Source organism: Macrobrachium nipponense, chromosome 31 (assembly GCF_015104395.2).
Source record: "Macrobrachium nipponense isolate FS-2020 chromosome 31, ASM1510439v2, whole genome shotgun sequence".
In the NCBI taxonomy this organism is placed as follows: domain Eukaryota; kingdom Metazoa; phylum Arthropoda; class Malacostraca; order Decapoda; family Palaemonidae; genus Macrobrachium; species Macrobrachium nipponense.
Window position 1 is genome coordinate 46,639,875 of NC_061093.1, and position 23,163 is coordinate 46,663,037.

General features: G+C 37.3%; 1 protein-coding gene across 4 annotated transcripts in view; it reads left to right on the top strand.

The window, feature by feature from the left end:
- LOC135206949 (serine/threonine-protein kinase unc-51-like) overlaps positions 1 to 23,163 on the top strand; it is a 335,180-nt gene that overhangs the window by 72,159 nt on the left and 239,858 nt on the right. The gene's annotated exons all lie outside the window — the stretch shown is intronic.

A 23,163-nucleotide genomic window follows, 5' to 3' on the forward strand; every position in this document is an offset into this window, starting at 1 on the left:
GAATAAATAAAGTTAAGTATATCTGAGTTTAACCAGACCACTGAGCTGATTAACAACTCTCCTAGGGCTGGTCCGAAGGATTAGATATTTTAACGTGGCTAGGAACCAATTGGTTACTTAGCAACGGGACCTACAGCTTATTGTGGGATATCAGGTATCATAGAATGCAGTAGGAAATAATAAGAAATAATTAGATCGACAGACAAATTGAAGTTCAGCAAGGAGTCAAAATTATTTATATCACTGAATTTGTTACCTTTGAACTGTCAATAGGGTCTTCGTGGAGATTACAAAGAATGAACTGAAATGGTAGAAACTATTGCAGGTAGTTTTAATTGCAAACATTTTGTTTTCTAGATTGTTACAAAGTGGTAGACTATTTACGAATCAAAGTGGTAGACTATTTACGAATTACAAAGTGGTAGACTATTTACGAATCACAAAGCGGTAGACTATTTACGAATAACAAAGCGGTAGACTATTTAAGAATTACAAAGTGGTAGACTTTACGAATCACAAAGCGGTAGACTATTTAAGAATTACAAAGTGGTAGACTATTTACGAATTATAAAGTGGTAGACTATGTATATACGAATTACAAAGTGGTAGACTGTTTACGAATCACAAAGCGGTATACTATGTACGAGTTACAAAGTGATAGACTATTTACGAATCAAAGTGGTAGACTATTTACGAATTACAAAGTGGTAGACTTTTACGAATTACAAAGTGGTAGACAATTTACCCAGTAGAGTTGATTGCAACTACTTCGAAAATAGAACTTGTATATTTAGCTCCGCCACAGACAGAGTATGTATATGTGTATAAGGAAAATGCAGCCACTTTCCTTTCCACGGTCTCTGGTTATTGCATAATACATGCGGTTGCTGCTGCTGCTGCTACCCCGGAATATTGCATTTGAAGTTGCTGCGTTGCGTGTGCAAGAGTGCCACCATTAGGATAAGCGTGATTTTTCTGGTCTTTTTACATTATATCTCGCAGAAGAAAGGTTTCTTACACACACACACACACACACACACACACACACAATATGTATCACGAAGGAACCCGTTACTTGAGAAAATCCTTAAATCCGCGATAGAAAGTGAATTTTAAGATATACATAAATGTGTGTATAGTATATACACATATGTATGTATGTACGTATATATGTATGTATGTATATAAGCGAATACCACACGAAAAGGATAGGCAGAAATCCAAGCGCTTTTGTCTTTGCTAAGGCATTGTCAGGGAACGGTCCCTGACAATGTCTAAGTAAAGACGAAAGTGCTTGGATTCCTGCTTATCATATTCCTGTGGTATTCGCTTATTATTGAAGTCACGGGCATCTAATGTGATTTTATAAGCATATTTATAGATATCTACTTACTGTATATACACTGGCAGAATGCCTTGCGTTGAACAAGCCGCGGACTGGCCGTCAGTGCCTTAGTAATCGTTGAAAAATGCATATTTGTGTTAATAAAAAAGATTTTTCCCTTAGGAAATGAAGTGGCCTTCATCTATATTCAAGCATTCCAGTGCCAGATGCATTGAAGAATCTGTTATACCCTCAATTGAATACTATATTTATATAGTATATGCAAATGATATAGCGAATTCGTGCATATTAAGTAAGAAAACAGGTAGGTACATGCAAAAAAATGAATACGGTTATAATTTTTAGTATGGGTTTAAAAATATTTAATATAAAAAGAATGTTTTCAGAATATTTAATAGAAAAAGAATGGTTTTTAGAATATTTAATAGAAAAAGAATGGTTTTAAGAATATTTAATAGAAAAAAGAATGGTTTTAAGAATGCTTAATAGAAAAAGAATGGTTTTAAAAATATTTAATATTATATTTGAACATAGTATTTTGTTGTAAATCTTTATAATTGTTTAATCAGTGTCGCAAATTACACCATTCTTAATAACCAACTTTGTGTGTGTGTGTGTGTGTGTGTGTGTATTTGTGTGTGAGAGAGAGAGAGAGAGAGAGAGAGAGAGAGAGAGAGAGAGAGAGAGAGAGAGCTCCTATGGCAGTTTCTTAAGCTCCCAATATTTTGGACCGAGCATTATTTTCTGAAAATAATGAAATTGAAAAAAGGACACAAAAGAATGGGGTAACATGACAAACAGAGACAAGAAACATTTGCTTCGTGTAATTTTTTTTTTTTTTTTTTTTTTTTTTTTTTTTTTGGTTTTTTTTTTTTTTTTTTTTTTTTATCTCCATTTACGTTTCGAAGCAAAACCTTAATTTTGTTATGTTAAGCAGTTATGACCATCACGAGTCCGCGGATATGGAGTGAAAACTGTTGAATAATCACAACATTTAAATTTTACCCTTGAAAGCAGCGACGACCTTGCTAAGAGCATTACACGTCGGCAACATCCTAGTGAAAAGTTGCAAATGTTGCCAATTTGCAACTTGTTAAGTGCACTCATTTTAGATGTTCATACTTACATTTATATAAAGACTCAAACTTCTTTTATTGCACGCTCATCTATACTATTTATCTTTATGTGAGTGTGTGTATATATATATATAATATATATATATAAAATATATATATATTATATATATATATAGATTATTATATTACTATATATATAATATATTATATATATTATATATATATATGTATATATATATTACACACACACATATATATATGTATATATATATTAGTTCTTGTTATTTATTCTGCATTTATATTAACAAGGTATTTACGTAATTTCCTGCTTTTTATTTGATTAGTCAGTTGTGTTGAAAGATTTCTATTTTTTTTTTTTATATCTTCAGATTTTTGTCTTTCAGTTATCTCGAAATACTGAAATCTTTATCCCTTCTATTACTTAGTTCTTGTTTCCTTTCTATTGTTAACTGAACTGATATATTTGTTTATTGTTGCTTAGTATTACACGTGTACGTGATTGTAATTTCTTACTTGGAAGCAAGATCTCTTATTATTATACAGTCCAATAAGGTACCATTAGTTAGTTGGTATACCAGAGTGATGTAACCATCTCGTTCGTTCTGTTGTAATCGCCTTAGTGGCGTGATCGGTATGTTCTTGACAAGCCACCTCGGTGGCCGCGAGTTCGGTTCTCGGGCATTCCATTGAGGTGCTAGAGATGTGTATTCTGATAAGGAATTAGTTCACTCTCGACGTGGGTTTCGGAAGTCACGTAAAGCCGTTGGTCCCGTTGCTGAATAACCACTGGCTCCATGCAACGTCAAAACACCATACAAACAAGTTGTAATCGCAATTTCATTTTCATTTTCTGTGGGTTATTTCCGAGAAGACACGATGGCCTTGGATAAGTCGATAAGTCAGTCATCTGTTTATTTCTCTATATTCTCTCTCTCTCTCTTTTTCTTTGTGTTCTTGTGCCTTTCCGTACACCTGGACCATGTGCCAGTCAGCTGTTGTCCCATCAGCTGCTAGTGTCGAATTATCGGAATTTTGCTTTGCATAAATCTCTCTCTCTCTCTCTCTCTCTCTCTCTCTCTCTCTCTCTCTCTCTCTCTATATATATATATATATATATATATATATATATATATATATATATATATATATATATATATATATATATGTATATATATTATCTCAAATGGCATTATTTCCTTCTGTCTCTGCTCGATTCTCTCTCTCTCTCTCTCGTCTCTCTCTCTCTCTCTCTCTCTCTCTCTCTCTCTCTCTCGCTCGATGTGTCCCAAGGCACATCAGGTTTAATCTTCGTCTTGTGTGGATATCGCTAATAAGGGAGAAGCATTAGAAGGTTTTCGTGGCTTATCAGTGTTTCCGTAAGTACACTTAGATGTATCTGCCGTATTTTGGACGGAATACTGAAGGTTTTATTGCCGTTCGGTTGTTAGTCCTCAGCATCATTCTACTCGATTGCCTCGCTACTTGTACTTTCAAGGTCTCTCTCTCTCTCTCTCTCTCTCTCTCTCTCTCTCTCTCTCTCTCTCTCTCTCTCTCTCTCTGCCAACGCAGAATCAGAGGAATTTATTTCTGGTGAATATTAAATACATTTCTCGACGTGGTTCAGATCTCGCAATAAGCTGCAGGTCCCGTTGCAAAGTAACCAATTGGTTCCTAGCCACGTAGAAATATCTAAATCCTTCGGGCCAGCCCTAGGAGAGCTGTTAATCAGCTCAGTGGTCTGGTATAAAACTAAGATATAGTTAACCTCTCTCTCTCTCTCTCTCTCTCTCTCTCTCTCTCTCTCTCTCTCTCTCTCTCTCTCTCTCTCTCTCTCTCTCTCTCTCTCTCTCTCATATGTTTTTTTTACCAGAGGTATGTGGAAAATATTTCGAGAGTATGTTGAAGTTTACAAAACTGACACAATGAGGCCAGTAAGAATTGCTTCTGAAAATCATCGGATAACAAACATGTAGGAATGAATAAGGTTTTTTCTCAATGGAATAACTGATAGATTCTTTATACAGAAGCATTTCAATGTTGGTTCCATAATGGAAAAAAAAAAAAAAATACAGACGCACAGAACATGTATATAGTGTTGCTGTAAAATTGTAATTATGTGAATTCAGTAAGAGTTATACATCATTATCAGACTACTGCTATAAATGAACTGTTTATCTGGTGTGAATAGGATGTTGATCACCGCTTTTTTCTGCAGTCACGGCCAGCCGCATTGTATTTTGATTATTCGTCTTGTTTTTGCTTGTTACACGCGAGATCATTAGGCTTTGATCACGAAAATATCTCTTTAATGGCGCAGTTCTATCTGAATGTTGTGTCACGCTGCCTCAGTGACCACTTACTTTGCGATGCCAGTCTGTACGAACTCAATCAGTAACGCAGTTTGGTCAGTTGATCTCTTGGAGAAAGTACAACTTTTGGTTGTAGGTTTCGTATGAAGACATCTCCTTCGTTCAGTTGTTAATATGCATATATATTTCAGTTAGATTCGTTTAAAAGCATTTTTGCCTTAGGTACACGGAGGATTGTTTGTCTTTATTTAATTCGTTGAAGGGTTGTTAAGATGATGTTGCGGTTACTGTGTTTTGGAAGTTAGAAAAGCAACCTTCCGCTGCAGTTCAAGTATAACATAATGTAGATAAATAATATAGATGTGTGTGCAATAAAAGAAATTTGAGTCTATATATATATATATATATATATATATATATATATATATATATATATAATATATATATATATATATATATATATTTATATATATATATATATATATAGAAATAATGAACACAATGACGGGCTCTTCAATCGAAAGGCAAGGGCTACTGCTGCTGCCCACTTGGCCATTCATTCATGGCCCAGTGGAGTAGCGCAGCCTTGCTTTCAAATTGCAAGACCTGGTTTCGATCCTGATGTGAGTCAGAAATTTGTATGTATGTGTATGTATATATTTATATACTTATATATTATATATATATATATATATATATATATATATATATATATATATATATATATATATATATATATATATATACACACACACACACACCTGTGTTAAGTTTTGGGGAATCGATGTAAGACAATTTTTCCAGTTTCCAGCCATTCTAGTATATTTTGTTATTCCTTCCAGTTTAAGAAATTTGTTGTTTTTTTTTTATGTGCCTGGAAATATGGACCCTGGTCTTTACGCTCCAAGTGAGAGAGAGAGAGAGAGAGAGAGAGAGAGAGAGAGAGAGAGAGAGAGAGAGAGAGAGAGAGAGAGAGAGAGAATGCCATTTCGCCTTTAGGCAGAGAGGATGTCAGATACTTATCTTCCCCTCAAGCATCTCCTTCTCCCCTCTTCGAAACCGGTAGCGAAGGGTAAGGGGAAATGATGCTGGAAGAGGGATGGATGGGGTCCATTCCATTAAATAAGGAAATGAAAGAAAAAAAAAAAAAAACTATCATTGGGTAAAAGGGACATGAGGTTTTCCTGGAAAAAAAAGTAGGTGGGAAGTTTGGGAAGGAAAAGAAAGTGATGAATTTGGGAAGATGAAAATGGAAAAGATTGATGTTCTGTATCCATCTTTTGCATTTTATCTTTGGTATTACTTGTTTACGAGTAAACTTCATGTAAATAGAGTATAATTTCTCTGTCTGTCTGTCTGTAACAATTACCTGTTCATTTGGTTTGAAGTAGTTGATACACTGAAAAAATGTTCCATTGAACAAATTTACATCTCAGTATATATTAAACATTTAAATATGAGAATGAGACCTTGGCTTTTACATGGAAAAATGTTTATAATTTAAATCAAGAACTGAACTTATGGTAATATAATTTACAGTTGCTATTAAAATTCTCTCTCTCTCTCTCTCCTCTCTCCTCTGTCTCTCTCGTCTCTCTCTCTCTCTCTCTCTCTCTCTCTCTCTCTCTCTCTCTCTCTCTCTCTCTCTCTCTCTCGTAATATCCAGAACGAAAAAAAGTATTTATCTAAAAAAAAAAGTTTTATATTAAGTGTTTAGCATAGTTTAGAGATGCGAGAAAAAATTCTTCCAAAAAAGGACATGCTCTAGAGAGCATCCCAGCGCCAGCAATTTAATCCCTAATCCTTCATCCCGGATATACACACAGCCAAGACACTGTCCTCCGTTGTTCCATTTGCATATAATAACGTTCGCCTTCAAGCTGCTGCTCCTCCTCCTCCTCCTCTTTCTCAGGTATCGCCGACTCTTTCAGTCAGACCTCTGAAGGAGCAGCAGTGTTGAATCTGGAGATACCTTCTGGGAATGGGAAACCTTTCTGAGGGGGGCGGGGGGGTGGGGGGGGGGGGGGTGTGTCGTCTCTGTTCCCTCTTGTCAGTGTACTGAAGTCGCTGTCTTGTTAGCATTTAGAAAGACTATGATTGACCTCTGCGCTTTTGTTACTTTGTGCTTTGACGTTGTGTGACCTTTAACAAAAAAAAAGGAAAAAAAAGAAGGGGTCCGCCGGTTGGGGGTGACTTTTTAAAGTATCCGCTGATTTACTTGCGCATTGATATATATATATATATATATATATATATATTATATATATATATATATATATATATTATATATATATATATATATATATATCACACAATTACAGAGAATGAGAAAGTTATTCTCGTTGGGTTGCGTAACGTATTGAAGAAGAATGAACAAACGGTACTCAGAGCATAAAATGCTACAGAAACAACATGTTGATGAAAGGATCTCTCTCTCTCTCTCTCTCGCTTCTCTCTCCTCCTCCTCATCTCTCTCTCTCTCTCTTCAATTATGGATCTTTAGAAGGATCCATCAAGGACGTAAAAAACGTAACATGACGCACAAAAGTGCACAAGCAGATTAATAGCCATTTGAGAGGTGTGGGGATACCTTGAAGAAGAACGACGCCCTATCAGTTATCGTCTGGCGTAAAGGGCATGGCGCCCATTGACCGTGGGCACCTCGCGTTACGCAACATTTCTCACGTCTCTTTGTGTTCCCATCTCCCGTCTGCTGTTTCCCTTCTCCGTCTGTCTCCCTGTACCCCAGTCTCTCTCTCTCTCTCTCTCTCTCTCTCTCTCTCTCTTTGTGTTCCCATCTCCCGTCTGCTGTTTCCCTTCTCCGACTGTTCCCTCCTGTACCCCAGTCTCTCCTCTCTCTCTCTCTCTCTCTCTCTCGTCTCTCTCTCTCTCTCATCTTTGTGTTCCCATCTCCCGTCTGCTGTTTTCCCTTCTCCGACTGTCTCCCTGCACCCCAGTCTCTTCTCTCTCTCTCTCTCTCTCTCTCCTCTCTCTGTGTTCCCATCTCCCGTCTGCTGTTTCCCTTCTCCGTCTGTCTCCCCTGTACCCCAGATCTCTCTCTCCTCTCTCTCTCTCTCTCTCTCTCTCTTTGTGTTCCCATCTCCCGTCTGCTGTTTCCCTTCTCCGTCTGTCTCCCTGTACCCCAGTCTCTCTCTCTCTCTCTCTCTCTCTCCTTCTCATCTCTCTCTCTCATCTCTCTCGTCTCTCTCTTTTGTGTTCCCATCTTCCCGTCCTGCTGTTTCCCTTCTCCGTCTGTCTCCCTGTACCCCAGTCCTCTCATCGCTCTCTCTCTCTCTCTCTCTCTCTCTCTCTCTCTCTCTCTCTCTCTCTCTTTGTGTTCCCATCTCCCGTCTGCTGTTTCCCTTCTCCGTCTGTCTCCCTGTACCCCAGTCTCTCTCTCTCTCTCTCTCTCTCTCTCTCTCTCTCTCTCTCTCTCTCTCTCTTTGTGTTCCCATCTCCCGTCTGCTGTTTCCCTTCTCCGACTGTCTCCCTGCACCCCAGTCTCTCTCTCTCTCTCTCTCTCTCTCTCTCTCTCTCTCTCTCTCTGTGTTCCCGTTTCCTGTTTCCCTTCTCCGTCTGTCTCCCTGTACCCCAGTCTCTCTCTCTCTCTCTCTCTCTCTCTCTCTCTCTCTCTCTCTCTCTCTGTGTGTTCCCGTCTGCTGTTTCCTCTCTCCGACTGTCTCCCTGTACCCGAGTCTTCCCTCTCTCTCTCTCTCTCTCTCATCTGGCTCCTCTGCTCCCCTCTCTCTCTCTCTCTCTTTGTGTCCCCTCCTGTTCTTCTATCAGTATCAATCTCCAGCCCTGACCTTCACATCAGTGAATGGGAGGAAACGCCCTTGGACAATATTTTTGTTGTTTGTCTTTTTTTTTTTCATTTCCCTTTTTCCTTATTGTTTATTGTTTAGAGGACGGTACTTGACAGAACTTGGTGTGTCCTTTTTATAGTTGTTTCCTGTGGCGTGAAGGATTGAATCTTATTATTGTGGTCAAGTTAGGGGTCCGATTTTGATCGTGTGATTTTAACGACACGTTTTTGTACGAATTCACTTTTTAATCATTGCGTTGCTTGTCATTATTTGCTGCAGAATAATTATGAAGTGTTTCCTCATGCCCAAAATAGATTGACGTTTAAATTTTTTTTATAGATATATAAGCAACACGTTCAGTAACTTATCTTGTCACTTTGGTATTGCGTAACAGCACGTAGAAACAGTTGGTAACCTTGATATAGCAAACATTTTTGGTTTGTGCGTCGTATGTCGTGAAATCAAGAAATAATGTATTTCTAAAACCGTTGTCATATTCTTCAGGCCTGTTTCCGGAATTGTTTTCATTCTCGGAATGTTATTTTAGATGAAAAAGCTAAATCATGCTCGGTTATTCATAAGAGACATGCAAAATCGGATCATAAACAGTAGACTGAGGTGGTATGGACGTATAAAGAGACGAGAGGAAAATCACCCGATAAGGTCGGAGAAGGTTAGGTAGACCAAAATTGCGATGGATTGACTGTGTAAAGGGAGATATGAGGGAGCTGGGATTGAGCGAGGAGGATGCACTGGACCGAAGGAGAGATGGAAGAGTGTGTTGAAGAACCATTACAGCGACCCCAAATAGGGACAAGCTTGTAGAGAAAGAAGAAGATATTCATAAACAGTTCTTCATTCAACCTTGGTTTGACGAGTGCGGACGTCACTGGCAGTTTTGTCCTCACGAAAATGTTTCTGGCAACGGAGAAAGGATGAAACCTAATGCCACTCTCCGTTGTCACAGCCTTGCTGTCTGCGGCTAGTATGCAGTGCCAAATAATTCGGTTAGAATGTTGGGTTGTTCAACGCATAGGGGATGGTTAACATGCGTTTTCTTTATTTTGATAAACTATATACACACACATATATTATATATATATATATATATATATATATATATATATATATATATATATATATATATATATATATATATATATATATGTGTGAATAACTTGATCACGAAGTATATAAAAACGTGATGCTATGTATAAATAAAGGTTTTTTGCCACGAAGGAAAAAAGGAAAAAGCGAGATAGCCGAGTACTTTCGGTCCTGTTCGGACCCTTTGACCCTTGCCTTCAGTAAAGGGTCCGAACAGGACCGAAAGTACTCGGCTATCTCGCTTTTCATTTTTTCCCTTCGTGGCAAAAAAACCTTTATATATATATATATATATATATATATATATATATAATATATATATATATATATATATATATATATATATATATTATATATATATATAGGGGATAAAGGCAGGACAGCTAATTATCAGTCCATGTGTGAAGATAAGATTATTATATTAATTTATTTACATTTATAATCCGCAATGTTTATTCTTTATTACAGCCTAAAAAATGAGACTTGCTGTCTTGAAACGTCGTCACTTAAATAAAAGATTATTTTTTTTTTGTATTAGTCTGCTGTTTCCATATATATATATATATATATATATATATATTATTATATATAAATATATATTATATATATATATATATATATATATATATATATATATATATATATTATATATATATACATACATACATACATACATACATACATACATACATACATACGCACGTTAATACTATGTACTTTTGCTCGCAGTTAATTTATTTCAGCATTGTTAAAATTCATAAACGTTATGCCTTTACTTTATACTTTATTTTTTTTAAAGATCAGGTCATAAGCTCAAAATGTGTAGAAAAGATCATCTACACCGTTTTACGCCCATCTCCACAATTATATCCCCTATCTTCATCCACTGTAGCTCTCTGCAGTTGATATATCGCCTCTTTCTTCTTTGTTCCCCCACTATTCGTCCCCGAATTCGTGAACATCCCTTCCCGTTTCACCGAGGGTACGGAATGATGCCCACGTGAGTGTGCCTCGGGACAACGAGGCGTTTCAACTGATTCTTGGAGTATTGATTCTCTCTCATTTGGGGTACTGGTGGTACGGGAAGTTGGGGTTCACGTGTATGATACAGGCCCTTCGCCCGCTGGCACGAATTTTTGACCCATTTTATACCGTCGGTCGTCCAAGTGGTTGTATAAATCTCTCTCTCTCTCTCTCTCTCTCTCTCTCTATATATATATATATATATATATATATATATATATATATATATATATATATATAAATATATACATATATATATATATAATATATATATATATATATATATATATATATATATATATATATATATATATATATATATATGTATATATACACATAGATATAGAGAGAGGAGAGAGAGAGAGAGAGAGAGAGAGAGAGAGAGAGAGAGAGAGAGAGAGAGAGAGAGAGAGAGTCTGAACGAAAAGAAATGACTTTTAAGGAGTTTAATTGCCTTGTTAAATACCGTAAAACTAAATAGCTGATTGAAAACGATGCAAAACTGAGCCGGTACGTTTATAAAACACAAAAACATTCGCTCACGCAGACAGGAACAAGGATATCTATCTATCGTACACGAAGGTGTATGAATCACACTTGCCCTTCTCAATCCTTATATATATAACCTTTACTGACTGAAGGAGCCGCTGAGAGTTATATCTCGAGGAGGCTCTAATGCCTTGGTTAAAAGAACCTTTGGTGGAGGTGCTCATTGATAAAGTGGGCGGCCGTGTATATTGTGGATTGATGGTCGTTTCGACAAATACCTTGATTTCTTGATATCATAGGGAAAGAATAAATTGTTAAGCGAGGAAATATTATGAAATAAAGCATAACATAGAGTAAGTTGTACGAGTGAGAGAATAAACAATCGTATACAACTAGCTCTCTCTCTCTCTCTCTCTCTCTCTCTCTCTCTCTCTCTCTCTCTCTCTCTCTCTATCAGGTTTAGATTTAGAACTTCTTTCTCTCAGCGATAGAGATTAACGTAGTTATTGTTGAATAGCCTTTTAAATGTCCATATAATTTTTAGATTTATTTTCTTTCATGTTCGTGACTGCCTTTAAAAAAAAAAATCGTTGAAGTAGGAGGCTCTTGAGTAATTTTTTTTATATATGATTTGAGGATTTATTTTGTTTCATATTTTTGGCTATTTCTCTGCTGAGGTAGGAGGCTCTTAAGTATGTTTTCATTTTTTTATATATAATTTGAGGATTTATTTTGTTTCATATTTTTGGCTATTTCTCTGCAATCGCTTCAGTAGATATAAATATTGAAGGCTGCACTTTTTTTTTGGCGAGCTGACAAGGCTTGTATTGTCTAGCCACCCACATCAAACACACACTTCTCGGTTATTGATTGGGATAATTGGTTGGCAGGAGTCTCTCTGGCCTAGTATTTTGTACCTCTGCGACTTAGTTACGGAAGGCGATTTTACTTAGCTTTTGATCCCATACCTAACCGAGTTATTTGTTTTTTGTGGTTTGGCTCTTGTGACTTGTATATTGTAAAGTTGGTTTCTACATGGTTAAGAGCATAAATTTTGATTAGTGTTTCAGGGGTATATTGTCCCATGTAGTGGTATTAATAGCCATGCATTCTAAACTTCTGTAGAATTAGGTACACACGCATTCTCTCTCTCTCTCTCTCTCTCTCTCTCTCTCTCTCTCTCTCTCTCTCTCTGTTGTTATGGAGGTGTTTGCCAGTTGATATTCAGTGAAGTCGAGTGCTCTCTCTCTCTCTCTCTCCTCTCTCTCTCTCTCGTTGTTATGGAGGTGCTTGCCAGTTGATATTCAGTGGAGTCGAGTGTGGGATGGGTATGATTGATAGCAAAATTGCTGTTGAGGATTTGAGATGATGGTTTTAAGGGCCGAAGGTGATTGGCTGTCATGCTCTTCTCAGGAGAGTGTAGTAGTATGCCGTTTCGCTGGAGGCTGAAAAGCCCGGAGGAAATTTCTCCCATTCGGATGATTGTAGGTTCGTTGCTGTCTTGAACAAGGAGTGTCGTGTATGAACGAAACGTAAGTGAAAAAGGGTTCTTGTTGTACAGCAGCTGTGTTTGACTTTTGCATTGAGTGTTGATAAGTAATATATTGGAAAGTCAGGATAGAATATGTTTTCATTTATGCGTCATAATACTGATTTATTCAAACACTAACTTTTGTTTTCCATAACGCCTCGTATGTATGGACACAGCTGTACTTGACATGTGTTAATAAACATGAGAGACTTTGGCACTGATGTTAAATTTCTCCAGCACTATTATATACCACAGTAACCTCTCTCTCTCTCTCTCTCTCTCTCTCTCTCATCGCTCTCTCCTCTCTCTCTCTCTCTCTCTCTCTCTCTGTGAATGTCTGCAGCTTGTCATAAGCTTTTAATTCAGATCATATCATCGTTGTGCGAATTGTACATCGTAAAACTGAATAGAATTCCAAATATACTCTGTCCTAGAATTAGTTTTATTCCTCCAAGTATTTGTAATAAACAAAAAACAAACAATTTTATATATGTGTAATATATATATATATATATATATATATATATATATATATATATATAATATATATATATATATAGAGAGAGAGAGAGACAGAGAGAGAGAGACAGAGACAGAGAGAGACAGAGAGAGACAGAGAGAGAGAATATTCTGCATCGGATCTTGCAACATCACCTTTAACCCAAATACTTCATTAACATTGACCGTGATTTTTTTCCCTTTTGATATCGATTCATAATGAGAGGAAAAATAAAATGTTTGTTATACTATTCAGCTAGAAATTCTCGTCGTGGGAAAACTCTCCACTTTTATGAGAGAAGGTCGGGATATACGAGAGAGAGAGAGAGAGAGAGAGAGAGAGAGAGAGAGAGAGAGAGAGAGAGAGAAGAGCGGCATCATTAAACGAGTTCATTTGCGTCTCTTTGATGTCCACGATTGCTAATCATGGTTCTTTTTTGTGGCCGTCGCTGTCGACGTCTCATCTTTTCAGTTTAGTTTTTAAAACTTCATATCACTAGGTCCTTCTAATCCTTCTTTTTTGTTTCCAATTATTATTTTTTTTCCTCGTGCTTTTTCTTGTTTTGCCGTTGGGGTCAGCTTTCTTCATCTGAACGCCTTGCATCTCTCTCTCTCTCTCTCTCTCTCTCTCTCTCTCTCTCTCTCTTCTCTCTCTCTCTCTCTCTCTCTTTATTGTTCCCATTTCTTTGAGCCCTTCTTCCGAGTTTGTATTTTTTAACGTTGCTTTTAATCCCTGGTGATTTATGTGGCATCTCTCTCAAGACCTTTATTTATTTGTGGTTTTCTTTTGATTTCTTGCTAGACAGCGCCTATAACTCTCTCTCTCTCGGCCTTTATTTATTTGTGGTTTTCTTTTGAATATCCTGCTAGACATCGCCTAATTCTCCTACCTTATAATCAGGAGTTCGTTTCATCTTAATTCTCTCTCTCTCTCTCTCTCTCTCTCTCTCTCTCTCTCTCTCTCTCTCTCTCTCTCTCAACTGGCATAGGTTACACGTCTTAGTTGGAGGTTACAGAAACGTATTTCATATTTTTCTGTGGTCTCGTTCTGCATTAGTTACCTAACCTAGAAAAGATAACGACGTGTGTATTCGTATGTGGGGTTTATGATGATTTGGTCGTAAATTCGTTCCCTTTCTTTGTTAGAGAGAGGAGAGAGAAGGAGGAGAAGAGGGAGAGAAGAGGAAGAGAGCGTTTTAGAGAGAGAGAGAGAGAGAGAGAGAGAGAGAGAGAGAGAGAGAGAGAGTATTTTTAAAAACTTCTTGGTTGGTTACTCAGGATTACCGTGTTACCGACCTTCTGATTGTTATTGTATGATGAATATGCCTTTAAATGAAGCGATTATCATTTAGTATTGTTATCTCTCTCTCTCTCTCTCTCTCTCTCTCTCTCTCTCTCTCTCTCTCTCTCTCTCTCTCAAGAATTTACTAACGACCAAGTGCTTCATTTACTGCCTGGGTCAACGGAAGTATATTGGAATAATGAGCAAGAGTTATTATTATTATTATTATTATTATTATTATTATTATTATTATTATTATTATTATTATTATTATTATTATTATTACTGGTGTAGTTCTCGACCTTTAGAATATTTTGTAAGAAACATAATGCTCTTGAATGTTTCCATTGACTCTGTAAACGCCTCGTGTGATTCTTCCAAACAATAAAAAGATAAAGAGCGTTGTTTAAATTATGCCAGTAAGGCGTGAGCTGTGATACTCTTGCAAGCGTTGTTTGCTTAACCTTCAAGCGATTCTATTTGTGCAGAAGGTCGCGAACACGCTGAATGAATTCTCCTTCATGGAATAAGAATCATTCAGCTTTTAATTCGCCAGCAGTGTCGTTGTGTCTTGTCAAGCAACCATTGTTTTCCAAAACTTCGAATATTTTATGGGGAATGTATGTCGTCGTTATGCTTAGCGAATACTATAAAAAAATTCTTGTATGTAACCCGCCTGATGTAACGAAGCTGGCATTTATTTCGGCAGAAATATAGTCGTATTTTATGTTTTTTATTTTTTTTTATTTTTTTATAGGTTTTATTGCTGTTTGTGCAATCTGCGTCTGGATGGAGATTTCTCCGGATTTATAGCTTATTGCCTACGTATAGAGTGGGTTTTATTGGCGGTGCCTTTCATTTGCATTTAAATGTAACGCTTTCGTATTGGATTTGGTTAATATCGGAATGTGTTCCACATGCGTTTTAAAAAAAGCAATAATTATTTTTTCATTTGCATCTGAAATTAATGCTTATGAAATGTGTTGGATTTATTGTCAATGGTTTTTTTTTTCATATGGTACGTTCCAATACAGATTTTAAAACTAAGCGGCATGCACGCTCTTGCGTATTGAAACACACACACACACACATGTATATAGATGAATAACTTGATCACGAAGTATATAAAACGTGATGCTATGTATAAATAAAGGATTTTGCCACGAAGGAAAATTGAAAAGCTTTTCAATTTTCTTTCGTGGCAAAAGCTTTATATATATATATATATATATATATATATATATATATATATATATATTTATATAGATATAGATATGTATATATGTATATATGTATTTTTTCGTATAGTTGAAGTTTGCATAGCCCCAAAAGTAATAGCCCTTGAGTATAGCCTGTGAAATGCTTGGTAAAACAGTGCTTGTGTGCAAGAATCCAATCATAATTTACAGATGACCTGGAATGCTTAGCCAGAATTTTTACTTCTCTTTATCCTAAGCACTGTTTCTTCCTTTATGTTGCTGGTTACTTGATCAGAGATACAATAAAAATTTGTCAACGGAGACTAGGCTCTTTGTTTACAGTGGTTTTAACACACATTGCATAAATATTACAAGATTAACTAACATTTTAAGACTAGAACGTACTTCAGGGGAAGAACTTTCTTAGATTTTTTGTTCCAAAACAAATATATCTTTTTCTCCTAAATCTTAATTAACCTCATTTTCTTGTTAATTGCTACAGCCCCCAAACTTCATCTCTGACTTTCATTTATTTCAAGGAAGCACAAAACCCATACAATTCTGAGGGCAAGTCATTTTACAAAACTTGCAAAGTGTTTGCTTGAAATGTATACACTAGAAGCTACAGGGGAATTAACCGACAAGGCGACTTGCATCAAGTTGAGATTCAACAGCAAACAAACTTGTAAACTAACCAAGGTAAGGAGACGAGTGGATGCAAAGCAATTACTAATAACTTCTCGTTTCTGGGACGCAATTTGACTTACTGAATTCAGTTGGGTAGAAGGGAGATGGAAAGTCATTTTGAAGATAACCTTGGCTAAAGTGGGAAAACCAGGGAGTTAGAAGATACATTAGAGATGTAACAGGAAGTACTCAACAATGTTAATGCACCAAAACATGCGGGCGTGACAAGAATCGGAGGCGGCTACCAGCCAAGGAGCAAATTGAAGTTAGCAGAAATTGCACAGAAATCCTTTTCTTAAAATGGTCTGTTTATTATACGGCAGAATAATATACACTTGTGAATTTTAGTTAGAATTTATTGGGTACTTTGTAGGCCACAGCAGTAATATAAAATATAGCGTTCGTTTATCGCAGTTCTCATTGAAAGGCATGTTATTTCTCTCTAACAGTAAAAAAGAGAGAGAGAGAGAGAGAAGATTGCAAATGCGTGTGTTCGATTCTCGGGCATTCCATTGAGGGGTGAGAGATTAGTATTTCTGGTGATATAAGTTCACTCTCGACGTGGTTCGGAAGTCACGCAAAGCCGTTGGTCCCGTTGCTGAATAACCACTGGTTCCATGCAACGTAAAAACACCATACAAACAAACAAACAAAAACGAGTTATCAGGCAGGGGAATCTCCTGCTCTCTGAGTAGGAGAATGACATGATGTTGCAACTTGCACCATAGGAAACTAAGCATATCTGGATGCGTGCAACATGGCTGTCGGTTCCTTACTAAGTCTCTCTGGCCTTTGGAGGGTTAATAAGTCTTCTGGTTTGTTCAGTGGTGTTCCAGGTTGTTTGTGTCTTCTCCCGTCGCCTGGAAAATGATGCTGTTGCATCGTCTCTTGTTGTCAGGACCTGTCAGTTGGAGTCTGTGATCCCCTCATTTAACTGTAGTTAAATGAGGTGTACAGGCACCTCATTTAACTGCAGCATCAATTTGACCAACTGTAAGTCTGTAGAGAAACGTAAGTGTTACCGTCTCTACTGCAAGTGGTTTTGTCAGTTGCCTTTGGGCAGACGATCTCCTCAAGGCTACAACAACTAAACGTGAATTTATGAAAAGAAACTTTTTCGGGATAAGATGAATGTAAAAAAATCGGTCTTAACCCTAGAGGGAATCGTTAAAAACTTTTCCTAAGTTCGTCAAGAATAAATGAGAAGTTTGCTTGTATGCATTGTAACAAATAGATACTGGGTTGTTCATACTACTCATAAAAGGGCTTACCCTTCCTCACGAAAGAGAGAATACAAAAATTATGAAGTAAATGCTGAATGGTCGCCATATTACACACGCACATAAAATATATAATTATATATATATATATATAATATATATATATATATATATATATATATAGATATATATATATATATATATATATATATATATATATCTATATAATATATATAACTATCTATTATAACTCTATAATAACTATCTATATAGTATATATCTATATATTATATATACTATATATATATATATATATATATATAATATATATATATATATATAAAAGTGGAGGCCATGCGATGCAATGACAGCCGTAAGAATCAGAGCTGACGGACGTCCTCCACGACGTTACGAAGCGATGCAGGTATTGAGGAGATACACCGCCGTCTTGTTTTGTGAATCTCACCAAATTTGCAACCCCCAATATTATAGAGGTGTCTCAGGCTGATCATTTAGAAATATAATAAACCAGTTTCGTGTATATATTCTGGGTTGAGCCAATGTGAGCGTCAGACACTTTTGGAGGAAAGTCTCGCATGGCAACATAGATATATATATATGAATGCTAATGTGACTGAAAATTAACACATGTCAGGATATAAAGTTAATTTTTAAATACATACATATAATGCATGCACATATACACACGCATACACACACACACACACACAAACATATATATATATATATATATATATATATATATATATATATATATATATATATATATATATACACATATGTTTGTGTGTGTGTCTGCGTATGAGTGTGTGTATATGTGCATGCAATATATGTATGTATATGCTTGTATGTATTTAAAGAAAATCACTTTTTATCCTGACGCACGTGTTAATTTTAAGTCACGTTAGCATTCATATATAGCATCTATGTTGCCATGCGAGAGTTTCCTCTAAGAGCGTCTGATTATATACACGAAACTGTTTTATTATATTTCTAAATGATCAGCATGAGACCTCTTTAATATTGGGGGTTGCAAATTTGGTGAGATTCACAAAACATGACGGCGGTGTATCTCCTCAATACCTGCATTGCTTCGTAACGTCGTGGAGGACGTCCGTCAGCTCTGATTCTTACGGCTGTCATTGCATCGCATGGCCTCCACGCCGACGTCGTCGTGGTGTCACTGTTGGTAATCAGATTGCCAGCAGCGCAGCAGGAGGTCAGGCAGGCTGCAAGAAGACGTCTTGCTGAAGGTTTCTGCTGCTGGAGACGACGTATCGGGGTAAGAGTAGATTGCATTTGGGACCTGCCATTTGACCCCGCACCTGTTCCTGGCATGACTGGGCGTTGCGAAGCCTGTGAGAGAGAGAGAGAGAGAGAGAGAGAGAGAGAGAGAGAGAGAGAGAGAGAGAGCACCGCCTCCGCTAACCCACCCGAACAAACTCGGCCACCTCCAAACGAGGCGCTTTTGATCCTTCTCTTGTTTGTACAGGTTTTGAGTGGCTATTGAAGATGGCTGTTAGTTTAGTCCATTAGGTATCGTAATGCCAGCGTTGCTTGATATTGCAGAAGAACACGTTCCCTTTTTTTAAATATATCAGCCTATATTTCTTAAGATAAAGTAAAGTGTGTGTATATATATAGAAACATAAATAAATGCAATAGCCACAATGCCCTCTCAACTTCTTCAATTCTTTGCTCTTTATTGGGCACACTCGTCACTACAAAGCCTCGAGATCCAGCTTTCGAAGAAATATGAAGAAATCATGATGTCTGGTACCGGACATCATGATTTTTTCAAATTTCTTTGAAAGCTGGATCGCAATGCTTTGTAGTGTCACAGCATCTCATTGTTTCACTTTTCTTTCGTGGATATACCTGTCCTGGTATTCATCACGGTATCACCCTTTTTTCATGATTTTTAATATATATATATATATATATATATATATATATATATACACACATATATACACGTATGTGTATATGTGCTCCTTCTAAACAAGAGAAAATATTCTTCTCTATGCAAGTTCTTTGTTGAGGCCGAGCAGACATACATATACAATACGTATATATCATATACAAGAAAATATTACACATAAACACAACCTGACCGAGTGTACTTTTTACAAGATTTATTGTTCTGGAACAACCAGTTTTGTGCAAATCAGCTGGTCGTTGTTTACGACCAGGCGGGTTAGCGAAGCTTTTGCTTTTTATCCGTCTCGAGGTTATTAAGTCAGCGGCCTGTTTATTGTTACGTCACTGAATGTTAACGAGGTTTGCCCCCCCCCAGCCCCCCCCCCTTTTTTTTTTTTTTTTTTTTTTTTTCTGCACAACGTTCGTCGAGGTTAACTCTCTGGCCGTCCGTCGTCTTTTGTGAGTAAGATTAGCCGTGGCTTAACGAATAGCACAGTCACTCAGCCAACTTAGTGGGAGGCATATGTTTGTTGAGAGGTCGGGGGTGTTGGGGGAGGAGGAGGAGGAGGAGGTTGGATTAAGCCTAGCGAAACTATGGGAAAGAGATGGGGGGGGGGGGGGAAGATTCTCTTGGTGCGGTCATGTCATTAAAAGCAAATTTTCAGTTGTCCTTCTTGTAGCTTTTTGAGCTTTTAAGCTATGCTGTAAGATTGTTAGTCGTAAACTGCTTTCAGTTTCCTTTCGAAGGTGGAAAAAGAAACCCACAAGATTACCGAGTATAACTTGTCAGTATTTAAATAGTATTAACCCCAGTCTGACCACTTACACATCTCCTGAGAAAGGGCCACAGTTCTGTAAGTACTCGAGTTTTAATGTAAATACTTACAAGTAAATAAGTTATACTCTGTAATCTTGTGGGTTTCTTTTTCCATTGTGTAAGTCATGTTAATCCCCGATTTTGCCAATTTGATTTACGCTCATGTTCTCCTAGACTCCTGCGATTTTTAATTCAAGTGTGACACTGATGCGAAGCAGGTAATTGTATCAGCTGTCTTGTTCGACAGTAATGATAACGTCGAAGGTGATTCGTGTTGCGCAAGGATTGAAGTTGCTTCATGTTGTGCAATGGGTGGAAGCCAGTCACGTCTTTTTACGTTAATCTCGTGAGAACGTTTGTAGAATTGGTCGTTTTTCTTACCTATGTACATAAGCTCTTATTGTACACATAGCTATATCCATATTTTTGAGATTTTGAGAGAGAGAGAGAGAGAGAGAGTTAAGTATATCTTAGTTTACCCAGACCAACTGAGCTGATAAACAGCTCTCCTAGGGCTGGCCCGAAGGAATAGATATTTTTACGTGGCTACGAACCAATTGGTTACCAAGCAACGGGACCTATAGCGTATTGTGGGATCCGAACCACATATATCGAGAAATTAATTTCTAATCACCAGAAATAAATTCCTCTTGATTCCACGTTGGTAGAGCAGGGAATCGAAGTCGCGACTACCGAAACCAGTAGGCGAGCACGCAGCCGAGAGAGAGAGAGAGAAGAGAGAGAGAGAGAGAGAGAGAGAGAGAGGAGAGAGAGCATAACAATAATCCATAGATGCAATAGCTGTTCTAAGTTGAGATTCAGAGTCCCTTCTAGATGAGAGAAGTGACGCTTTCTGTTTGTTTTTTACTTCTTCGACCTGAGCTGTCTTGAAACTAAATACTCGTTAAAAATCATTATACCTGTCATTGTATTGTTTATAAATGACGAGCATTTAAATCCTATCCCAGGTGGCTCTGTCATTCTTAGAAAAGGACGATGCTTCGCCGCTGTTTAGGGTAAATAATATGGCGTTGAGTTCGCCGAGACGAATGTCCGTCCCCTTGGGAACAGTTGGATCCTTAGTCTCCTCCTCCAGAATACTGTTGAGATGAAGAGGAGGAGGAGGAGGAGGAGAATATGCAAAAGAGGAAGTCGAGGAGGGGGAGGAGGAGGGGGAAGAGGAGGAAACCGAGCCGTGTGTGCATGCATATTTTACCACATGGCGAAGGGATCCCCAAGGTCAATAGCCTGCTGTTTCGTGAATTTTCTGAAGGGTGTGGAACTCTGCAATTACCACTTGGCCTGCGTTGCAAGTTCATGGCCGTCGATACCGCAAAGAAGAAGAGGAAGAAGAAGAAAAAGAAGAAGAAGGGCCTTTCTTACGGTCATCATTATTTAGCTAATCCTTCATTGGTGTCATGACTTCCTGTAGTTGGTGACACTGCTGATTGTTGCTTATTTGTTGACTTTTCTTTTGGTGCTGACAAGCAGGTGTGGTGTTAAGTGCCATCACACCAAAGTGGTTTTTTGACATATTATTTTGTGTATTGTACTTGACTGATTTTGCCAGGCACCGTCATGTTGTGCAATGCATGATTTTTTTCCCCAAGTACGTCATCGATCGTTTCTCTCACCATTATGTGGTTTGGTTTGGGCAAATTATTTTCGGCACCTCCTGTTGTATCCTGTTTTCTTTTATACCCTATTGTCTAATTAAGTAGAGCTGATTGTTTCCTCACGCGTCAGCTATACTTAGATATCCTATTGCGTAATGTACACATCAGATTGACTTAAGGAGAAGTTCATTTTATCGGGATTGATTATTATTATTTTTTGTGTGTGTGCAATACGTCAGTTTTGCCTGTGGTGATGTATGGATGTATCTTTGAAATGTTACGGCAGTTCTTTAATAAAGATACCTGTACTCCATTTAAAGTTGAAATAGCATTGGTACGCATTATTAGCATCGTACATAAACAGGAAATTATTTTGTAATGAAACCATGTCAACATGCCGCGTAAACCAGTGTAATATGCTTTTGCACCATATCTCGGCGTTCGAGCGAATTCAATGTTATTGTCTTAAGTTTTAGAAGTATTAAGAAAGATCTGCTGTCTCATGTATTCCTTTGTTGAGTATAAGAAAATATCAAGCATTGAAACTATTAGAAAAATCCGGAAAGGTTTTTAGCTCATCATTTGCTAGACAAAAGAAGTTTTTTCCCCCCTATTTCCTCTCATTAGTCTCAAGTTTTTCTCCTGTACTGAGTTTTTGGTAGTATAATGAATGAACTTATCGTAAAACATTTTCTTTCGGTGCAAGAAATTTTCCAGCAATTAAGTAATTAACATTGATGGTGCTGGTGAATGCCACTCGTCCGTAAGAAGGATGGAGTCACGTTTTTAAGTGTGGAATAAATGGTTCTTTTTATTAGACCCGAAGGTCAGTTTAATCGTGAAAGACCAAATGATACTTCTGCAGAGAGCGTTAAGTAATGTTAACTGATCTTCCTTAGAGTTTGTTTATTTATTTAGTCATTTCTTTGAAAGGGATTTTCTCTACGCCTACATTTCTTGTCACGGATTATGATTTACAGGGTAATAAAGAGAATTTTTTTGGCGGCATTGGGGCCTTTAAATGAATCGTATTGCTTTCTCTCAACTGCAAACTTTGCATTAAAAAATGCACGAGTCTGGAAATGGAGAAAAACATCCACATTTATGTATAGGTATACAGATGTATATTTTAAAAATCTATACAGAGTTTTCGGGAATCTGTTCGATGTCCCTTTGAAAAGCTCTCTGTCGAGATT